The sequence below is a fragment of the Chlamydotis macqueenii genome, chromosome 6 (genome assembly GCF_036417535.1).
Source record: "Chlamydotis macqueenii isolate bChlMac1 chromosome 6, bChlMac1.mat, whole genome shotgun sequence".
In the NCBI taxonomy this organism is placed as follows: Eukaryota; Metazoa; Chordata; class Aves; order Otidiformes; family Otididae; genus Chlamydotis; species Chlamydotis macqueenii.
In genome coordinates, this window is record NC_141561.1 from 18,094,505 (window position 1) to 18,115,266 (window position 20,762).

Below are 20,762 nucleotides of genomic sequence, written 5' to 3' on the forward strand. Positions count from 1 at the left end.
CCAGAGCAAGTGCCCAGGTCAGGGGAGGGAGCGGGAAAGACAGGCAGAGCTGGCAGGAAAGGTGGGAATACTTTAAACTGAATTTAGCCCAGCTTAGGCTGTTGTGGAACTGTATCTCAACATTTCTATTTACAACAGCATTCCTAAGTCTCGTTCAACTGCTTTCAATACCTTGGAGCGTCCTTTGTAAGACACTTGTTCAGCTACAGCAATTTCCTCTGGCTCGACAAAAGCAACGATTAGATTGTGTTCCCGCAGCTGATGAAGGCACAACTGTGTGAGGACACTGTCTGTAACTACTTAAGCTCAAAAAGAAGTGGAGTCCACTGAAAATGCCTACTCACACTAAGAGAAAAAATCCTTTTATAAGTGCCATCCAACACATCTTATTTCCTCAGTTTTAATTTGCATTTGTGTACATGTCCTTTAATATTCTTGCTACATCTACAGCCTTGCAGAGCTCCAAAAACCAGTGCTTTCCCTTTCAACATAGAAGGTCACTTTGTAGCTCTTATTAGCCCCTGGTAATATAATGACGCATCCAAGCACGTGCTCAAAGGACTTGGTGGCGGTCCTTCAGCCACCACAAGGTACCAGACACCAGCAGTATCCCAGATTAAGGACCAGCCAGCTGAACAGCTGGCAATTAGCAAATGCTTATTTTCAGATTCAAGATATCCAACTTTTTCGTGTATGGACGACAAATAATACATCTTACATAAAACTTACAAATTCTGTTTGATATTATCAGTTCCCCATTTGCTTGTGCGGTTATATTTTATATAGGTCTTGGCAAGGACAGCATGACTGGAGGCTGAGAGCCTGCCTCTGAATAGGATGGTTGCCAAAGATTATCTGTATAAGCCTTGCCTGAATAAAATAAGTTTCTGCAAATTGTTAAAAACAGACCTTCTTCCTAGATTATCTGGAGAGAGCAGAGAAGGAAAAGAAAGTAGCAGAACAAACAACAACAAAAACATACAGGAAAAAATAGAGAAAAATTAAGGTCAGCTTTGATTTTCAAAAACTCACAAAATGAGAAGCTTACAAGACTGGACAGAGCAGGAATAAAAAAACCTCACTGATATGAGGCTGAGAGAGCTCTAGGAAGGGAGACAGCACATACCAAGAATAGATCTTGGGCAAGGCAAAAAAACTTAGGCAGGAATCTGACAGATTATTCTTGTTTTGAAACGTCACCAAGTATCTTCTGTAATATCTAAAGGTAAGTTGATCAGGAAATCCTCTACTAATTTAATGCTTTATTGGCTTTAACTATCCCACATGCTAGAAGAGCAGAATCACAATCCAGAGCAGCCACACTGATGTGAGGAGGATGAGTAAAAGCCTTCAGGGTCCTGGCGTTGCTTGGTTTGACAGCAAGGGTCCCCTTCTTCAAGAATGTTGGTAAGAGTGTCTTGTTCACCCCCACCAGAGGCATCAATCCAAAGACATTAACAAAAAGGTAGTTTACAGTACAGACAGAATGCAATTATTATTGTATTCATCAGTAACTACATATTAATTCTGGAGCAAATTCTGGTCTCAGTTAAATCAGTGTTATGGTTTTATGACGACACATCAGAACAGAAAACAGATATTTATCTTTCCACATGGGCAATACTGAGCAATGCAAGTCAGTGGTTCTTCAAAAGAAAAGAAAATCTGTATAGGATAAAATCTTTAGAATGATATTCTGTTCATCCAATCAACTTTAACAAATTCACTGTCAGGTAACAAACATTGAATATTGAGGTACAGAAAGAAAGCAAGTTAATGTTGGGGACAGGGAATAAGAAATAAAAATATTAGCCCCAAGAAGCATTTCATTAATAATAGTGGGCTTTTTTTCTCTGGAGCAATGGTTTGTCTTTTCTGGCACACCAGTTGAATCCACAGGTTAGTCTGGTGATGGGTTTGTGAAGATTCCAGAATGGGAAGTGTTTGCCTGCAGAAGCGTGCCTCACCATTGGCTCATTCAAATCTAAAAATTCATTTTAGAAAAAACACAAGCTGCTTCTGCAAATAGGGTATGAACTGATGTAGCATAATTATACATGCAGAGAGACCAGCCCAAAAGAAAACAACAATCAGTTCCTTCAGTGTTAGGCAAAACCTAGAAGAGGAGAATATTAGCTCCAGTGAAAGCTTATCAGTCAACATAAGAGATCAGTATGTCCCAAGCTCATCAGAGCATGGAAAAATCTCTTTGAATTGGAAGCTAGAGAGCCATTCATATGAAGGAGAAATTCTTGTAAGTGATCTCTTGGCCTCACACATACAACCCAGCTCTGAATTCCCAATGCTGTTCTCAGACACACTCTCACCCTGAAAGCCTGGAAAAATATTGAGCAATTTAAAGTCTGAGTGTCCCACAAGTTGAGACACTTCTCAGAATATTTACAAAGGTGGGAGGAAGCATTTCCTGCACTTCAGAAACCATTTTTCTCTTCCTGTCCTTCATCAGAGAGTTTTGTGGGACTGGAAGCTGTGAGTTGGGGACCTCTCTGCTCTCCATCACCTATCGTACCATTCACCGCACCAACCACTAAGAGGCAAAGGGCTACACTCATTCAGTCAGAGGCAGGCTGCTTTGCATTTGAATCATCTGCTGACTTTTTTTTTCCTCTCCCTGCTTGGCTTCCAAATCGAATCTGTCTAGAAAGCTCATGGTGATCCCTAATGATGGGCCAAAGTAGACGTTAAAAGTTTAGGTCAAACATTTTGATGCAAAAGATGGCAACAGAAGAATATTCAAAAGTCTACAGTATGAGTGGTTAAAATACTTTCTCCCAAAGAAGATACATGTTCTGTAGCTGCACAGTCAAGTGCTTCCAGACTCTTTGGGCCAGCAGAAAGGGAAGGCGTTTTCTTCAGAAAAAGCCTACCCAGAAATATATCCCCCAGAACAGCCATGACAGATGTTTCAGAGGATGCCTGTCAATTAGCTAAGCAAGGAAGCCTGAAAAAAAAGTTTCCAGGCTTGAAACTTAGTTTCACCTCTAACGAACTAGAGGTGATTTGAGTAACCGCACAGCGATGTGAATGTCCTCAAACAGGAGAATCCAGCACAGTCAGAAACCACAAATATGGCAGTGACACTGGAAGGACTGTCCTGTCTCTACCTTTGCTGCAGCATAGGTCCTGGCAATACTTTAGGGAGAGCTGGCAAAACCATTTAAAGAGGAAGCAACAATCCCTAACGAACCATTGTATTTAACAGGGAAATTCACAGTGATGGTGAATGGCAGTAATCAGTAATTTTTCCTTTTACTTTTTTTAACATGATTTTTTTTTCTAGATATAAAACAATAGTTTTACCTATCAAATCACTGTGTGAAATAAATAAATGTATCTGGATTCATACATTTTAAATGCCTTTTGATACTATTTCCTACTATCTTTCTGTGTTCATCAGCATGGTGAGAGATGGGTATTGCTCCAACAGAAAATGGCATCAATCCAAGGAAACCGCCATAAGCATTTGGGTCCTGTATAAATGACGTGGAGCCTGCGGTAAGCAAAGATCCGAACATACAGTGACAGAGCTGCTTCACTCCAGCTCCCGTGTTTTGGGGTATACTTATACCGTACCCCATTAGGGGCCTAGGACCAAAACCATGCTCTGTAGGGTAAGCCGCACGGAGAGCCCACCTGAGATATGGGCAGGCGTGTGTGTGGAAAGGCAAGGGCCTCCCTTACTGTCCTCTATGGGTGCTGTTTGCAAGCACAGCTACGCACAATGGAGAATGGCTTTAGAAGGTGATGAGGGGGTCTGTAGCTCCTTCCAGCAGGTCACAGGAGCCGAAGAGCTGCACAGAGGAAAGGAATTTTTCCCCTCCAGCTCTTAACAAAGCGGGGCGTTGGGTATTCGTGACTCAAGCCGTGATTCATGCTCTGGTCTCCTCTCGTTTCCGGAGCAGTGCGCTGCTGTTAGACGAGGGCAGAGAGTGAAGTCAACAACCTACCTCTGAACAAACAGAGAAGAGGAGGAGGAAGAAGGAAGAATTGCTCACCAACTGTGCAGTGAATAGCAGGCAGGTAACCCAGGCTGTTTTCAACTCGTGTTTACCTTGCCCACGGATCTGACCCGGCTGGTTCCAGCCAAGGGTGTGAGCCAACCTTTGTCCTCAGTTTCTTTCACAGGGGTGAGCACCTTGAAAGATTTGTTTGCTTTTCAGGTTTGAGTACACTCTCACACTCAAAGCAAAATAATCAAACCTCCAAACTGCAGAAGGGCTCAGGTGGAACCGGTAGGAAAATCACATGGCATTTGTGTGGGACTGCCAGCCAGCCCGCAGCACTCAAACCATGCCAGGGATTTCCACACAGCATATCGAATCTGGCCTCAGTTTCTGTTTGCTTTTTACAGTTACATAGTACACCTTGTTCTCCCTGTGCTATAAAAGCCCAGAACTGGGGCACCAGAGCGAGCACTTCCACTCAGTGCTGGAGGCAGGAACCGTGCTGAGCACTGGCTCCACAGTGCCTCTGACACTCCTAGCTGAAGAGCTTTCTGTGACTTAGTCCCTCCAGATTAATGCTAAGTGCAAACTGGACCTGCTGTCCCTGTCACATAAGGGCCAAAATGAGTCCCAAGACAGGCAGGTTGCAGCAGCACCAAGAGAAACACGAAGCTTTAGTGCAGTCCTAGGCGACAACACCGAGGGATGACTTGCTTTTGAAAAAGGTGGTGAGGCTGTGGAAACACGATACACTCAGGCCTGATTTATCCAAATGTAAATTCTGAACTACTGAGCTGGGATTAAATAACCTGTAAAAAGTGATTCCACTCTGGAATAGTGGACCTTGCTGTATTTAGAGCTACAGAAGTCCAGCGCTTTGCTGAAACACAGGGCTTGAACAAGGTTAATCTAGAATAACCAAAAGAGATAAGCGTGTTCAGCTTGGCACCCAAACAGCTGCTAAAACTGAGGGAATGGGCTCAGGCACTGCCTGAAACCAGCTACACTTCTGCAGCTTTCCAGGAGCGATTCCCAGCCTGGCCAGCACTGCCGGGCCGCTCGCCGCACCTGTGGGTGCAGGATTTCTGGGAAAGAGCAGGATTTCGGTTTCAGGAGCTCTCCGTGCAGAGTGCTGCCATCTTACGGCTACTCTGGAGCAGAAAAATGATTCCTTCAAAACTTCCATGGGAAGAGTGTTCAGCTACTACAAGCCCCAGGACCTTTTAGCAATATTTTGCCTTGCTACATATGAAAGAACCTTTGGAAATGTTCATATCTTTGTTAAACAATTTGGTTATTTATGTCACATTAGAGTTAGTTTTTTGTTAGCGTGCTTTTTTCAAATTCCTGTCTCACCTGTCACAGTAAAGGGAACATTACTTCTAGCGTCTGTTATAAGCTCAGTTACATGATTCTGAACTGTGGAAATTGCTTCCAATATCTTTGTCAGTGTAAATTATTACTGTATTTTGAAAATCTTGCCTTCTTGTTATTTGTGCATGTCCTATGGAAATAGGAAGGAAATTCAAAGCAACAGTGTCTGCTCACATGTAAGCAGAAGCATTGGAAAAACAATCTTACAAGGAACAATTAGTGCTTCCACAATTCTTCTTAAAGAACTGATAAAAACTGTTAAGAACTTATAAAAACCGTTAATATTATATATCAAACTAAAATCATACAGGACAAAGAACATGTAGAAGCATCCCTAAATAAAAGTAAAATCCCATAAATCAATTCCAGGTATTTTGGTTGAGTAATACCAAAAGAATAAGGCAGGGCCTATTTTCACTAACTCCTTTTTCCAGGAGTTCAAAATAATTGATCATGTAAATACTGACAATAATATTTGATCCATTGATACCTTACGCTTCTTATCTCACACGTATGCAACTGCATTGCTGTGCTTCAGTTGGACACTTAGCACACAGAATTACTGTAATTTTAAACCAATTTTTTTTTTAAATCTAATTCTTAACATTTTGTAGCTCATCACACTGTCACAAGAGGCCATAGGGTCATGCTTTCTGTCTGAATCAATAAATTAACAGAAATTTCAAATCACACTATTCCCACAGTAGTACAAAGCAGAGGGCACAACACATCAAAGGATCTGAAGATCCATAGATATTGAAGATGTGTCCTTTCACCATACACAACTGTGTTAATAAACCTATGAAAAATCCATTATAGACTATTTTCTGGCACAGAGGCATATAGAAAGTGGTTCTACTCACCTTTATGGTGTACAAGAACTAGGTGAATTCTGTATTATCCAATTTGAAAACAAATAAGTTCCATTTTACTGTGATACCCTCAAGTACAGTGGTTTCTTCCTGTCACTCTTACTGGAAGACTGTTTCAGAGAGACCACTCTTCTCATGGCTGGAAACCTTCAAAACTCCAGCCTGGATGGACTAACTTTCAATTTATATCCATTTGTTTTAATGACAACATTGTCTGGTAACTTAAATAACTTCTTTCCTTTCCTAGTATTTGCCCTGCCCTTCTTTCCCCTCCCCTTAACATATTTATAGACAGCAATTGTATATCTCTCATTCTTTGTTTTGTCCAGCACTACTTCTCCGTATTTCTTTCAACACCCTTTCCTAATTACAGGTGACAGACTGTTCACAGTACTCCAGAAAAGCTTTGAGCCTCCTACAATGGTGTCCATACTTATGTGTCTCTCCTTAAGTCTCCTGCATCCTATCTGAGGAGGATCAGTTTCGCCTTTTCCATGGCTCCATCCCAGCCCCCTCGGCATGCCTCTATGAGTGACCAAGATACTATGGTCTTTCTCTTGCCCAACTGACAAGCCACAATTTATATAACAGAAATAATTTCCACCTCCATTTCAGTGTGATCTGGCACTTGTGCTATTAAATTCTACCCTGTATCTTAGCTCTCAAGTTCCCCCACAATGTATATATAATGATATGGATATTTTTCTCATCTGACCGTGCCATTTTTAGCAGCAATGAAAGTATTAATACTTTCAAATACTAGCTGAAACTGTAATGCTTGAAAATCTCTACCCAACCTGTAGGTAGCCCAGTAATTCCCCTTCCAGAACAGGTGATCTCATGCATATATTTCCTCAGCCCTTATACATTGTATTAAATTTTTAATGCTTTCATCTTATTTTCTTCATTTTATGTCCACACCCTTATTTATTCTTTCTTGTAAAAAAAAATGTGTACAAAATTTCCACATTAATAAAGTCAGATTAATGAAGCTGTAGATGTGAGGTCACTTTTTCCTCTGTTCTTCTATCTGCTTTGTTTTGATGGATCTTTTAAGAAAAACTTGCTCCTGTACTTGAAATTTAATTTGCTTATTCTTTCAGCATTATAGGAGAGATAGTGAACATCACTCCACTGTGGGCCTACTGTACTCGGATTTACTTTTCAGGTTCGTAAACGTTAGCTTTTCTTTCTACACATTCTTCTTATCCTGATTCTATTTTTCTCTGTTATCTATACCTTCCTTTCCACAGAAAAGAAGGAAAATAATTTGTTTAGTTCAGGCAGTGTCTACACGATCTTTAACCTCTACCTCATCCTTGCCATATACTAGACTCGTTTTTACTTGTATGGTAGAAAAAACTTTCAGTCTTTCAAGTTTTGTTTACAGATGGTAAGTCTGTAAACTTGACAAATCTGACTGCAACTTCTGCTTCTTGGTTCCCAAGGTACCATTTTCATTGATGATCTGGTATGGTGGGGTTTTCTTCCCCTATGATTTTCACTCTCTGTTCACTCCTATTATATTTTTTTTAAGGATTTATTAATCCAATAAGGTGCCAACACCCTTCACTCTCTACTCACAGTGCAAAGTGCAGATTTAAAAAATGTTATTTAAATTAAAGAAATTCTAATACTCTACATTTGGAACCTTCAGCCACTTGACATTGCTAACTAGTTTCTTTAGGTACAACACTTCAGAAGGACAAATTTTAATAAACTGACAGGCCTATTCTTGTTTATTCTTTCACTTATTTTCAATTTAATCAAGTTGGGATAACTTTAGCTAGGTTATTTTCTACAACCAGCTGCTCTATGTCATCACTACCTAACAAAGACCATCTAGAATAGGATCATAGTAGTCCAGTGACTGCTTAATGATGAAATCTGCCAGCTATTACACCCTGGAATAACTGGCTCTACCGTTATCAGTAACATTTGCTTTATACTCTATTTCTGAGCAGTTAAAGTCTCCTGCAATGTAAAAAGTGCTTGGAAGTTTCTCTTTCATGCTTGTAGTCATCTGTGTTAGATGTATACGTAACAGTTCTTAGCGGTCCCTCAGAAGACTTTTAGTTTAACAAATTCCTCTTTGCCCATGCCACCTCTCTCTGCCTCTGCAGGCAACTTCATTGCTACCAAGTGATGCGTCTGTATCTCTGGTTTTATTTCTGGTTTTCTTAATGGTCTACACATTGTTTTAAGTGCATTTCAGTCACAGATCACCCATACACCATACTTCATTGTTCTTGGGAGATTTGAGGTCATCCTGGGTGCTGCAGTTCTAGCCTGCATCTGTTTGCGCACAATTTTTGTACACAAACATTTCAAATCATCTTCTACGATAATGTGCAAATTTTGTTAATTACGTTGCTTACATCCCTTTTATTCCTGACATCCAGGCCACTCACATCGCATTCCTACCTGTGTCAATACCGATTTTTCCGGTCCATTTTGCTCCTATCTAATATTTCTTTCTCCCCCATATATTCACTGCTTTCTGCTTTTTCAGAACCAGGTGTGGAAGTTACTTACAAATGTCCCTCTACCTTCTCTCCTATTTCCTATCTTACAATCCTTTTACTGATTTTACTGATATATAAATATATATTGTTATAATGTATTATTTTGTAGTATGCTACATGATGTAATCATGTTATACTATACTGATATCAGTTACAGCAATCTTGGTGTCAGAAAATTAGTACCACATTTGCTCCAATGGGGTTCATCTAGTGTGTGTGGAAAATCCTCTTTCTTCTCAAAAGTTAAATGCCTTACAACACTCCTCATAACATCAATTCTTAAGATATCTGCTGCTCTTTATTGTCTTGCATGCTTTAACACACCCTGTTCAGGAATGAAACACTGCAGTGCGAGCTTTTCCTTCAGGACAAACCTACTGACACAGATTTCCCCTGTTTTGTGGTCTTCTTAGCGCTCCCTCCTTCAATCTTTTATCCTACAATATGAGCTGGTACAAAGTTATATTTAATCCCAGAGATGATTGCATTGCCACAGGTGCTAAAATGGCTTCTGTTTTATAAATGGAATGGATAATAAAACTGCACACACATACTGTGTGTGCATCTGCGTGGAATATAATCATTTTAGCTTGAAATTATGCTACAGTAGTACTGCTGACTTTACATTTATGGGGCAGTTTTAAAATAGCTTCTGTTAAAATAAATGTACTTTTGAATGAAGGAGACAAAGTGAAAGCTTGAATGTATTTTTGAACTTGCATAACTGTGCGAGATGTCTCATCAGTACTCCTGGAGATATTTTAGTCATTGGGAGTTAATCATTACCTAAAACTATGCGAAAAACCTTTTCAGAGTCAGTCTACAATACAGTGCTGTGCTGGGGAAGAAATGCAGACATTGAGTCATAGCTGTCAGTTATTCATTATACTTCAGTCAGCTATGATGTGATTGTTTCCAGCATTATTCTTGCTTTTGATTTACAGTAAGATACAGAACTGGTGGATGAGATTCTCTCAATTAGAGCAAGACCCTGCCCACTGTAATCAGGAGAGATGTTTGAGTGTCTAACCACCATAAGGCCACCACAAAATTTTAAAACTGTATGAAAAATACACATAAAGGAAAAGAGGTTATCAAGTTAACATTAATTTGGAAGAGGCATCTGAACACCCTTTTACATCAGAGAGTGATGGCTGTGCTCAGTAATGTCTGAGAGCAAGAGGAGAGACCAAGGAAGGATTCAAAGAGGTCAAACACTGGTGCTGTGCTTGCACCCCGGGACCGTGCCAAGCCGTGATTGTGGCTATAAGCAAAATTCCAAGGAACAGCAAACGTGAGCCTTGGGCTGACACACAGGAGGTGCCTCGCTCTGCGTTTTCTATAGACACAGTCAGGAGCAAACTGGTTCCTAACTTGGGTACAGCAGGTGCTTACTGCTAGACAGAAAAAATCTGGGCCAGAAAAAAGTCAATCCAAAATATCATTTGTTAATTTTATTTTTCAGCTATCTTTCTGTATTTCAAAGCTAGGGAAGTTCCTCTCTTCAGTAGTGTGTGAATTTTCTTGCATGTAGGAAAAACACAAATGCCCTCTTCTGCTTGTGTCACGTTATCCTGAAGATAGAAGAGGATGGTGACACAACCTACAAGTCAAAATCATGGTAACAATTTCAAGCAAGGTTATCTAATAAATAGTGCCAGCAGTGGAGTGAATATGCTAATAATGTCTTGTGGAAAGTATGTATTTATCATCTTTTCATGATGTCATCATTTTCTGTCTCATTTTGTGAAAGTTGATCAATATTTATGGTTTTAAACATATACAAAAGCAAACAATAGCATTGCAGTTTATCCAGACTGTGCTGACACCCAACTACTCACGGTGCCTGAGCAGTCACATTACTGATAAAAGCACATTTTTACTAGGTCTCCTTCATCATCCGTTTACCCAGGTGGAGCAATAAAGCCTATTTTTCCTTCATCCTGAACAGATATTTATATTTTCATGTGTTACCATCTGATTCATCCTTACCACTTTTATAGGAGCATTTTTCTTTTCTTCCCCTGCTGCTTCAAAAACCCCTTCTTAGGTTTATTTGCTATGCTTGTGTGTTGAGCAATGGTAGCTTGATTTAGCTCATGCTTCTGAACTTGCCTATTAACGAGTCTTTCAAGACTTGGCCTTTTGCTTACATTCTCCTAAGTTCATGGTCTTCATAGTATATAATTGTCTTTATGATCCTGGTACTGTGCTTCTGTTGTTATAATGATGCTTGAGGAAGATTGTTCCCTAGAAGAAATTGCTCCTCTCCTGCAAGCAGAACCAGTCCATGCTCAGGGTCAGAGAGAGCATCACAAGCTCCAACTTGAGTAGCCTTCCTGGCTGAAAAAATTCCTTAGTGCAGCTCTTGTGGGAGAACTCTGATAATCTCTTTCTGTTTATAATGTCTGTTAATACTCTGAATAACAGCATAGGCTTCACAGAGGCCTTGAGTCAATTCTACAAGGACAGCAGGTAAATACTGCCAGAAAAAAAATAACCAGTCCAGTGTCAGGAACAGGGGATTTCCAAATCTGAGCCTGAAAGCCTAGGTGGAGGGCAGCCAAGCACAGGAGATGTGGAAGCCAGGAGAAGGTCAGAGAGGGAGCAAAGCTTGCTGAAGCTGATTTTAAACAACCATTTGAGGTATTGGCTACTGGATGAGATGAAATGCTGCTAGCATGGCAGTGTGCTAGCATGGCACTGTGGGACTGAAGGGGGCAATAGACGTCTTCTAGGGATGATAAGGAGCGTCGTTATAAGTAGGTTTTCTACCTTGAGGAGAGATGGCAACATTTGCTGTCCTACCCTCTAGACAGTCCTGCTAAGGGAAGAAAAAACATTCTCTCTCTAACCTTAATAAGATACCTCTGCAGATACAGCCAGGAGGCTTTATCATGAGTGCTGTTCCTAGGTAGTCTGGCAGGGTCTCATTTCAGGGGCAGCTAGCACTAAATGAAAGCTTATTTTGATCAGGCTCTACCTCCCATCTGACAAGCCTGCAGATGGCCAAGAATTGCCTTGTGACAGCCTTCAGGCTGTCTGGGTGCCAGCAATGGGAAACAAACCCTAAGGAGAAACCTACTCTCAGGTTTGCACCTCTGTACCTCCGAGAAAAGGTTGAGAACGGCTGCAAGAGCAGCGCTGCTCCAGCTCTGCTGAACTCACCTCAGCTGCTTCAGTTGTTACTAGAAAAAAAGTGCTGAGCAAGTGTGAGGGAAAATTCAACACATTAATTTGTGTTTCCTTATATATAACATACCAGAGAGCAAGTTGGATGAGAGTTTTGAATGCCATTGAGATGCTGACCAGGTGACAGAAATCTGATTTAAGAGGCGTATTCCTATCTTCCTAAACTTTCAAAGGGAAATATTTCTAATGACAGGACAGGCATCTTGGGAGTTTCCCCAAGCCCCTTCACTCTGAACAGATAGTGTGAATGTTTTAATTAAAGCTTTGACAGAAAAGTCGATCAGGACTGCTGTATCAGTTTCCTTTCGTGACATGCTTCAGCAAGCTGATGCAGATTGCCAGGTTGATGAGATGTATCAATATTATAAGGCACACCACGTGCCAAGCTGAACACATTAAAGGCTGATGTTAAACTTTAACACAGATCATGAATCACTCAAACTTATTCAGCCGTCCAGAATTAATACAGTCTAAGTAACAAGGCGGGCGGGGTGTTTTGTTTTTATATAAGCAGGAGGATGAGGCACCTGAACAAAAGCTCATATGAAACAACAATTTTAAGTCTGCTCATGTAGAAATGTTTCAGACATTTAGATCATGACACAGAAAGATCTACATTTGCATGTTGTTGAAGACCTCACCATAGCTTTCTGAAAACTAAGATTTTAACAACTTGCTTTGAGGGGAGCCTGTTAAGGCCATCAAGAAAGGTTAAAAAGAATTTAAAATATCTGTATATATAAAAAAAAAAAGTTTTAAAATGTTGTCCCCCACATCTCCCAAACAGAGAACAGATAATATTCAAACTGAATGCTACTTTACTCAGTTCTTCTCTTTTTGACCATTTATTGGCATTGTTAGCTAAACTTTCTTACAAAGGTACTCAACTGTAAAATTGTTTTGAGATAGATCTCAACCACAAACTCAGTCACCGAAGTGACTTACTGCACTGCATAGTCATTTACTTTACTGGCACTGATGAGGACTGAATGCCCTACAAATTGTAGGAATTTACATAATCTTACATACTTTGGGCAATACGATATCATGATTCATCATTCTTTATCTGTCTTTATTTTTGCTGATATTGTTTCTTTTGTAGTTCACCTCTGTCTAGACCAACACACAACTTCTCACAAACACAAGCTTAATCATACCGAGACATGCAAGCTCAGCTGGGCAAATAGGTGATGTTCTGTAGTACTTCTCATCAGATTAACAGTTTCCCTTTCTATTTCAGTAGCATGGAAATATTTTGTTCTCAGAAGAAAAAGGTTTATTTTTTCCTTCTTCTTGTAGGATGCGCATTGATTAAGTATCTGATCATCACATTCACTGCGGACTATTATTAAAAGCACTCGCTGCAACAAGATTACTCATGCACTTTCTGCATATTTTTGGTAAGCCTGTTGTACCTCAGAACCTGCGCCTGTCAACGGGGACACCACAGAAGCACTCGGTGAGCTCTGCCAGAAGGAAGACGACCGTTTCTGGCACTCTGAATAGCAGCAGCTCTAGAGTGAAAGACCATTGTTCAAAAATGGCACAACTGTCAGAGATGGTGGCAGAGCAAAAGAAGCGCCGAGAGCATTGCAACCATAGAAGCAAGTAGCAGGTCTATTCATAGCCCTGCTTTTCCCCAGGGGATGGCGTCTTGCGAGTGACTTCATTAACTGCTGACAGCAGACAGACTGGGAGCGAAAGGGAAACACTCATCAGATGGCCCCAGCCACAACTGAGGAAACGCACAGAAGAGATAACTGGCAAGCCTAGTGCTTTCCTCACTGCTCAGAAGTTATTCCCATCCCTAAACGTAACGCTCTATTCCTTCCCTTTCGATACAGCAATCCTCCTGCGTACACGCTTGCTCTTTGCACAAAGGGTGCTGCTGTCAATTCAATTCCCTCTTGGAAACTTCCCAGGCTGTGGAAGGTGGGGTCTGAATTCCAGAGTGGTTGCTAATTGTAAGGAAAACCCCCAAATATCTTGGTATTTGTTACTCTTAATAGTCAGATGACATCCACCAAACCTTGTTACCTGTCATTCAATACCGTGCTGCATTTGACCTCTTGCACTGCATGCAATAGAACTTCCCTTGCTGCATGGCAGCAGGACATGTGCTCCCTTTGGTGTCTCCAGCACATGTACTCACAAAAAGGGATCGCACAGCCCAAATGACCTGTATCTTTCGAACCAGGGATCCCCACTCCATCCACAAGCTCAAAAACATCCAACTCTTCCAAACCAACCTGGAGGTGCCTGCAGGTGCTCTCCACACTTAAAAGGTCATACTAACAGCTAAACAGCTGATAGCTGAAACATAAGATTTTCTACACAAAATTACTTCCTACTTTGCTCAAAAAATATACAGAAAAACACACCATCTTACCTCCTGTTCCCCAGTACCCTTGAGCATTTTTTTGGGAGCAGAGCAGCCTTTCCGACATTGCAGCCGTCCTTGTGCCACAGTTCAGCTTTCTGCTGGATCACAGGGAGCTTCTCCTTCTCTGCATGGCAGCTGCATTGCTCCTGGCCAGCCCTGCAGCCAAGCCTGCTTTCTGCTTTTTTTAAAAGCACACCGCCGTCCTGGTCCTTCTAACTTTGGTTTTCTTGGCAAATTCTCCAGGCTTACCAGGTGTCTGTGTTTCAAACATTAATACCTTGATTATTTCTTTATCGGGTTTTCTACTCACTCTGTCTCCTCTAGAAAGTGTACAGAAAACTAGCCTAAAATGCCATTAGTCAAAAGTCCTATTCTTCCCAGAGGAAACACTAATAGTCCTTCATAACCAAGCAGGCTATTTATAGGGATGGTGACAGCGTGTCTAACCCCACAGTACAATGAGCATGAGGCAGTCCACACGAGACACGATGATAGAGGCTGTTCATAAAATCAAAACTGGAATTCATCTGCTGTATGTCAATAGTGACTTAAGCAACCACTTTCTTTCCTCGCTCCAGAGGGAAGGAATAAAAGCCCTTTTAGCACAGGGACGCATAGTACAATGTCACTGAAATAATTAATCCATTATTTTAGAGAGTAATGTTGAAACTATTCAGGTTTTTTAAAGTTATGTATTTCTTATAACCCTAATCCACTCTCTTTCTGCAATGCTGTGCTTCCACCTCTCGTGCACTTGCTTCCTGCCCAGGTCACACACACTTTCTGAAGGTGCTTCTTCCCCATAAACCCTACTGCATGTTCATCTTAACAGATATAAAACTAGATTCTTCAAGTGGAGTAACAGAATACAATTAGTTTGGGATAAAAAAAACCCAGATGAATCTCAGACAAGCCCCAGCCCAAACCAGAAATGGCAGAGAGGCAAAATTACCTTCAGATATGAGCAAGCATCAGTACCAGCTGGGTTGTGAACGAGAGCAACAAACAGCTCTGACATGCTCTTCCAAGGTACGAAGTGAGAAGCTGGGCATAAAGAGCAAAAGCATCTGAGTGTATACATCATTTTCCTAGGCAAGAGATGAGGAGCTGGGGGAAGCACTGTAACGAAAGGGAAAGCACACAGAAAGCAGGCAGGGTTGAGATGAGGAGCTGATGAAGGGCTAGGGAAGCACTTAGTGGAGGACTGGAAAAACCTGAGAAGAGGCAGGGAAAGGGCATTACTTGGAGTGGGGCTGGGAGCTGCAGTGCCCGGGCGAGGTCACGGTGGGGTCAGCAGCCCACTGGCCCCTTCTGCATGGCCAAGCTGCTCTGCTATAGGGGCAGAGGAGCCTCATGCAGACCCCATGGGCCTCAGCTGAGGACCCCTCATCACCAGTACTGCCACTCTCCCTCTGCTTACAGTAATAAACAAAGCAATCACCCCATCCCTGCAAGACCCAAGTAGGAAGATAACAACCAGCACATGCTCCACCCTCCCTCATCACTTCCATTCCACCCTGCCTGGGGCACAGCCCTTTTGGCTGGTGCACCTAGGTGGGGAGGCAATGGGGCCCCAAGCTGACTCTCCCTTTCCTGTAAGTGCGTGGGGTGTGCTGCTGCATCATGAACACCCTATATTGTCCTCTCCCCCTCCCTGCCTTTGAAGAAATTAAATCCCTCAGCAAACCTCACTCACCTTGTACCTGCAGGTGACTCCCACCAGCAAGCTGGTGGCACAGCTCCTGGGGCAGCTGCAGGGTCCCTCAGAGGGTGGGTGATGTGGGGTGCTGCAGGGCACCCTGCAAAGCTCTGCCCCGCTCCAGCTCTGCTCAGCCTGTCTATGTCCTGAGCTGCGCTCAGATGTGGCCAGCCAAGCTGCAGTGTGGCACTTGGTCAGGAGTATAGGTAGAGAGCAGACCCCAGGGAGGTACGCTGTGGGGAATGCTGGAGGTCACTGCTTTAATGTCTGTGTCACCCACGCCTGCCTCTGCTTTTCGACAGAAAGTTGCCTTGGGCCAGAGACGGCTCTGCATTCTGCCCAGCCTGTGCTGGGGTGTGAAAGGACAACAGTGGAAGGCAATTTCCTCTGAGAGCATCCAAGCTGCAGAGGTGTTTCAGAGGTGAGGTCAGAGGGAACAACCAACCAGCAGAAGAGCTTCCAGGAGCCAGGCATGGGCCCAAAATGGAATTGATAGGAGAGGCAGTAAGGTCAGAGTAGGAGTAGTAGGTTATACTGTAAGAGCAGCATCCCTTAGAATAGGATGGAAAAGGTAGCAGAGGATAAATTTTGCTCTGAAGGAGCAGTAACACTTGTTGCCCCCTATAAACTTTTAATTGGCTTTATATTTATATGTCCCTGGAAGGTAATTAGAGCCTCAAGTTGTAAACTGGCAGTTGCTTACGAGGCCAGAAGCGCCCAGACAACATGGATGTGGAAGGACAAGAAAGCCCACCACACTCCTCCAGCCAGGAGCCGCCCGGGATGGGCAGCACCTCCCCACTCTCCCCTGTTTCTGGCTGCCAGCTGCAGTTAAATACAGTCAATCATAAATCACCGTGTCCGGCACATGTGCAGCATGTCCATGGTGTGCCGAAAGTGCGAGCTGCTCGCGGCAGCTGGGGAGTGCAAGGCAAGGGGGGCTGAGCAGTCCTGCTGACGGCAGGTGAGACCCAGTGTGTCGGCAGCACCAGAGATCTCCCCAGCCTCACACAAACCAGCATCCTAGCTCCATGTAACGGGTACCGATAGGCATGTATATGTATTTATACAATACAAATCATAAAGACCATTTTCCTGGGCTTTGACTGTCAATGTGTCACGAGGACTATGACACACTAATGAATTCTATTACGTGCCCATAAAAATGGAATTTAAATGCCTAGAATGACTTTCTAATAATAATCATCAATAAAACTTCTCTACTGAACTTCTGGTCCATGGAAAAATACAATATACCATTCTGATTGTTTTAGCATAAAAGTACTGTTAATTTGTCAGAAGATATTGGACAAAAACGTGCAAATATCAGGCAATTTATTAGATCTGAGAGGTTTTTTTCCTTGTTTCTAGTATTTTTATTTACTTAAATAAGTGTAGTCTCTTTCTAAGTGCCGCTTGCCAAATCCTCCTTTCAGTGGAGTGTTTCTTGCTACCTTTTTAGCACATTATTCTGTCACTTTCTTTTTTAATCTGCTGGCTCAAGGAAGTCAGGTGTGCAAACTCTGACCAGCCAGGATGCCTCCCAGATGCCTCCCAGAGCTGAGGAGGACAGAATATCCTAATTTCTCCCTAGTTTTCGTATGGGGCCCATGCACGTGTGACTGAGGTTGATGGTACATTGTTGTGGCACTTTCCTTTTGGGCACCAATTAAATACCAAGGTTGCTGCAAATGACAACTGCGAGCTGCACTTGTCCCCCGCGGGGCATCTGCTTTCCCTTTTGGAAGAAACATTACATCAACAACGAAGTGAGCCCAACGTAGACCTTCATACCTAGACTTGCTACTTAATAGTCAAGATCAAAAAAGCAAGGGACATTAACAGAATTACTATGATTAACAGCTCCGTGGGAAGTAGTTTTTAAAGCTGTCCCATTAGCAGTACCTGAAAATGCATTTAAGGGGTTTTGAATTATGTAAAAAATTCACATAAAAAGAGAAAGACTGAGCCCTTCCAGTAGAGATGGTTGGATTTTGCCTTTGATTCCTGGAATATTGCTAATAACTGGAACTGAGTTTGTCCTTAGATACACACCCCAGGGAAAAAGATTACCCAAGTTGTCTGCAGTAGTAGCAACTCATTACCATAATTTTATTTTTCTTCACACAGGCACAGAATTAAAAGATTAATTTCCATTTTACATAAAGATCTGAGGCTAGATTCATCCCACATATAATTTTGTAACTTCTGATTCTGTTGATTGATTATATTTTTTCAGTAATCCATAAGGGTTAAAAGTAATGGAAAATGTGAAGGGAAAGAGGATGTTTCTTAAATACAACTACAAGCGCTGTAATGCACAAAAAAGAAGTAAGACTAGAAAATACTTCTCATGTAGTAAAATGCAGCCCCACAACCCCAGAAATTCACTGCTTTTCTTCAGAGCAAACATTGATTGGCAATATACCCTTCCCTGAATTAGGTAAAGCTCGCGGCTGCAAGAACAGTGGTGGTAAACCAGTGGTGGTAGTATTCATTGCTAATACGCAATGAATAAATTACATGTAAAATTATTTTTGACAAGCTCAGTGAAATCAAATGCTGTCACCGCTTATGACAGCCCACCTCACTGACCGTATTGAATTTGCTCAGATACATCCCTGAGAGAAAAAACCATCGCTACCTGGTATAAAAAGCCTAGATATAGAAGCCAAACAAACTCCCATGTGAGAACTTCATCAGAGCATGGAGGATAAACTCATGTATACCCCTGCTAGGCAAAATGAAGCCTTTATTTGATTTGTAGACATAAAAGATGCCAGAGGTGTGGTGGAAGCAGTTTGTATGTTATTACTTCTATTACCTCAGACAGAAGCAGATCTTTATGGTGGAAATTGCACAAATATCATCAGATTCAACTCATACCCCAGAGACTCAATGCAGGTGAGTTAATTCCACAGCAATAACTGTAAAATTTGGGGTGCACACCACACACAGAAGTTGCTGAAAAGGGGGCACGGCAATGGGGATGAACTCAAAGCATGATGGATTCTGTGAGTAAAGAGCTGCACAAAAGAGTATCAACTGAGGAGGGGCTTTGTCGTGCTACAGGAGGGAATGAGCTTCATTTCTGCTCTTGGTAAAGGGACTACTGAGCAGTGTGCTGGGAGAAATGCAGGCACAGTTCAGGGGCTGCCCCACACCAAGTACAGTGCCACAAATTACTGTTCAAAACAGAATCTGGTATGAAAAATACGTAGCTTTATTTTATCAGTCATAAGCCTGAGTAGAGTGAAGTGTTAATAATCTCAAAGTATCAATAAGGAAAATTTAGATCAGTCAAAGTGTAATTTTCATAACTGTTAAACCAGGCAACTGTTGTACCATGCAGTGACCGATTACAGGTGTCATGTGGGACTGAATTCTCAGCAGACATGAAAGATCATTTCAGTACAACTTCACAGTTGCATTTTTTAATCATTCTCAACGCAGTAAAATATCTGAAATAGCCACAATGGGTTTAGCCTGCATAAACAGACTGTGACCTTAATTCATGTTTAAAAAATAAAAGATACAAAGCAATGCATGGTTATAGAACCCTGACAAAACAGCTGAACTGTAACTTCAAGCATACTGTTTTCATAGCCATATCAATTTCCGAAGAACCTTACGAAGGACATGCTAATAAACCCTTCATGTTATTTACACAAATTATCAAAAGAAATGAGCATTCACAAACTTATCTATATTTCAGAATGAACTATGTTCTCTTTTGCAGTCAGCATCAGTATTTTATCAAGAAACTTGTTGGAACCACAGAGTAATTATTTATAAATAGATTTTAAATTCATCAGTTGCATGTAGTTTTTGTATCCTTAGCTGCAAATTACAGCATAATAGGAACAGACCTAGAATTTGTGCTATGAAGCCTTTAACCACGCGTTGCACTACTTACCATTCAGGACAGACCTTTCAATTCAGAACGTGCTGAATGCATTACCAGGCCCATTGTCCAAAACCTCTGCTAGACATATCATTTGTCTCTACTGTGGTAATAAAGAGATTCCTGGCATTCTGGTATTAGGAAACCAGAAGTAATATATTAGTTTTACTTTTCCTCTGCTACTTAAAAACAAACACATATGATAGAGCACATAGTTTAGAAGACTATGAAGATAGCGTCCTATTGAATGACAGACTGTCTGGTTGATTTACATGAAATACCAAGTGCTTGTATGAGAAAAGGTTAAAATTAGATTGACGAGCAAATGTGTTACCAGACTGCTGGCTGACAAATGGCAAAGTTATGCCAACGTATTACTTATTCTGGAGGCGCCCAAGAAGCAAGCAGGAGGATAGTAATTCATGTGCTAGAATACATTCACGTTTAGCATAAACAAAGAGTCCTCAGGGTCTGCAACAGGAACATATTAACTATATGTAATTTATGTCAACAAATAAGTCAGTGGAACAATTTCATTGTTAGATACAGAATTTGAATGACTTTGTTTTCTTAAGTCAGGAGTGGGCTGCTCTACTGTCATTTAAATTAGTTCGAATAATTCCCTGTTGAATGACGACATTGTTCTTCCATTAAATTGACTATTGTGCTACATCCTCCTTCCTCCTACCAGTCACACAATGAAAATACAGATTAGTCATGTAGCTTTTCACAGAGGCTCTTAGATTAAAGTCTGACTGCTTCTTTGTCACTGTAAAGAGCAGTCTAGTTCAGTGGTGGTAACTCCTTTGTCTTCCAACTCCAAACTTTCAGCAAGTTCTGCTGACATC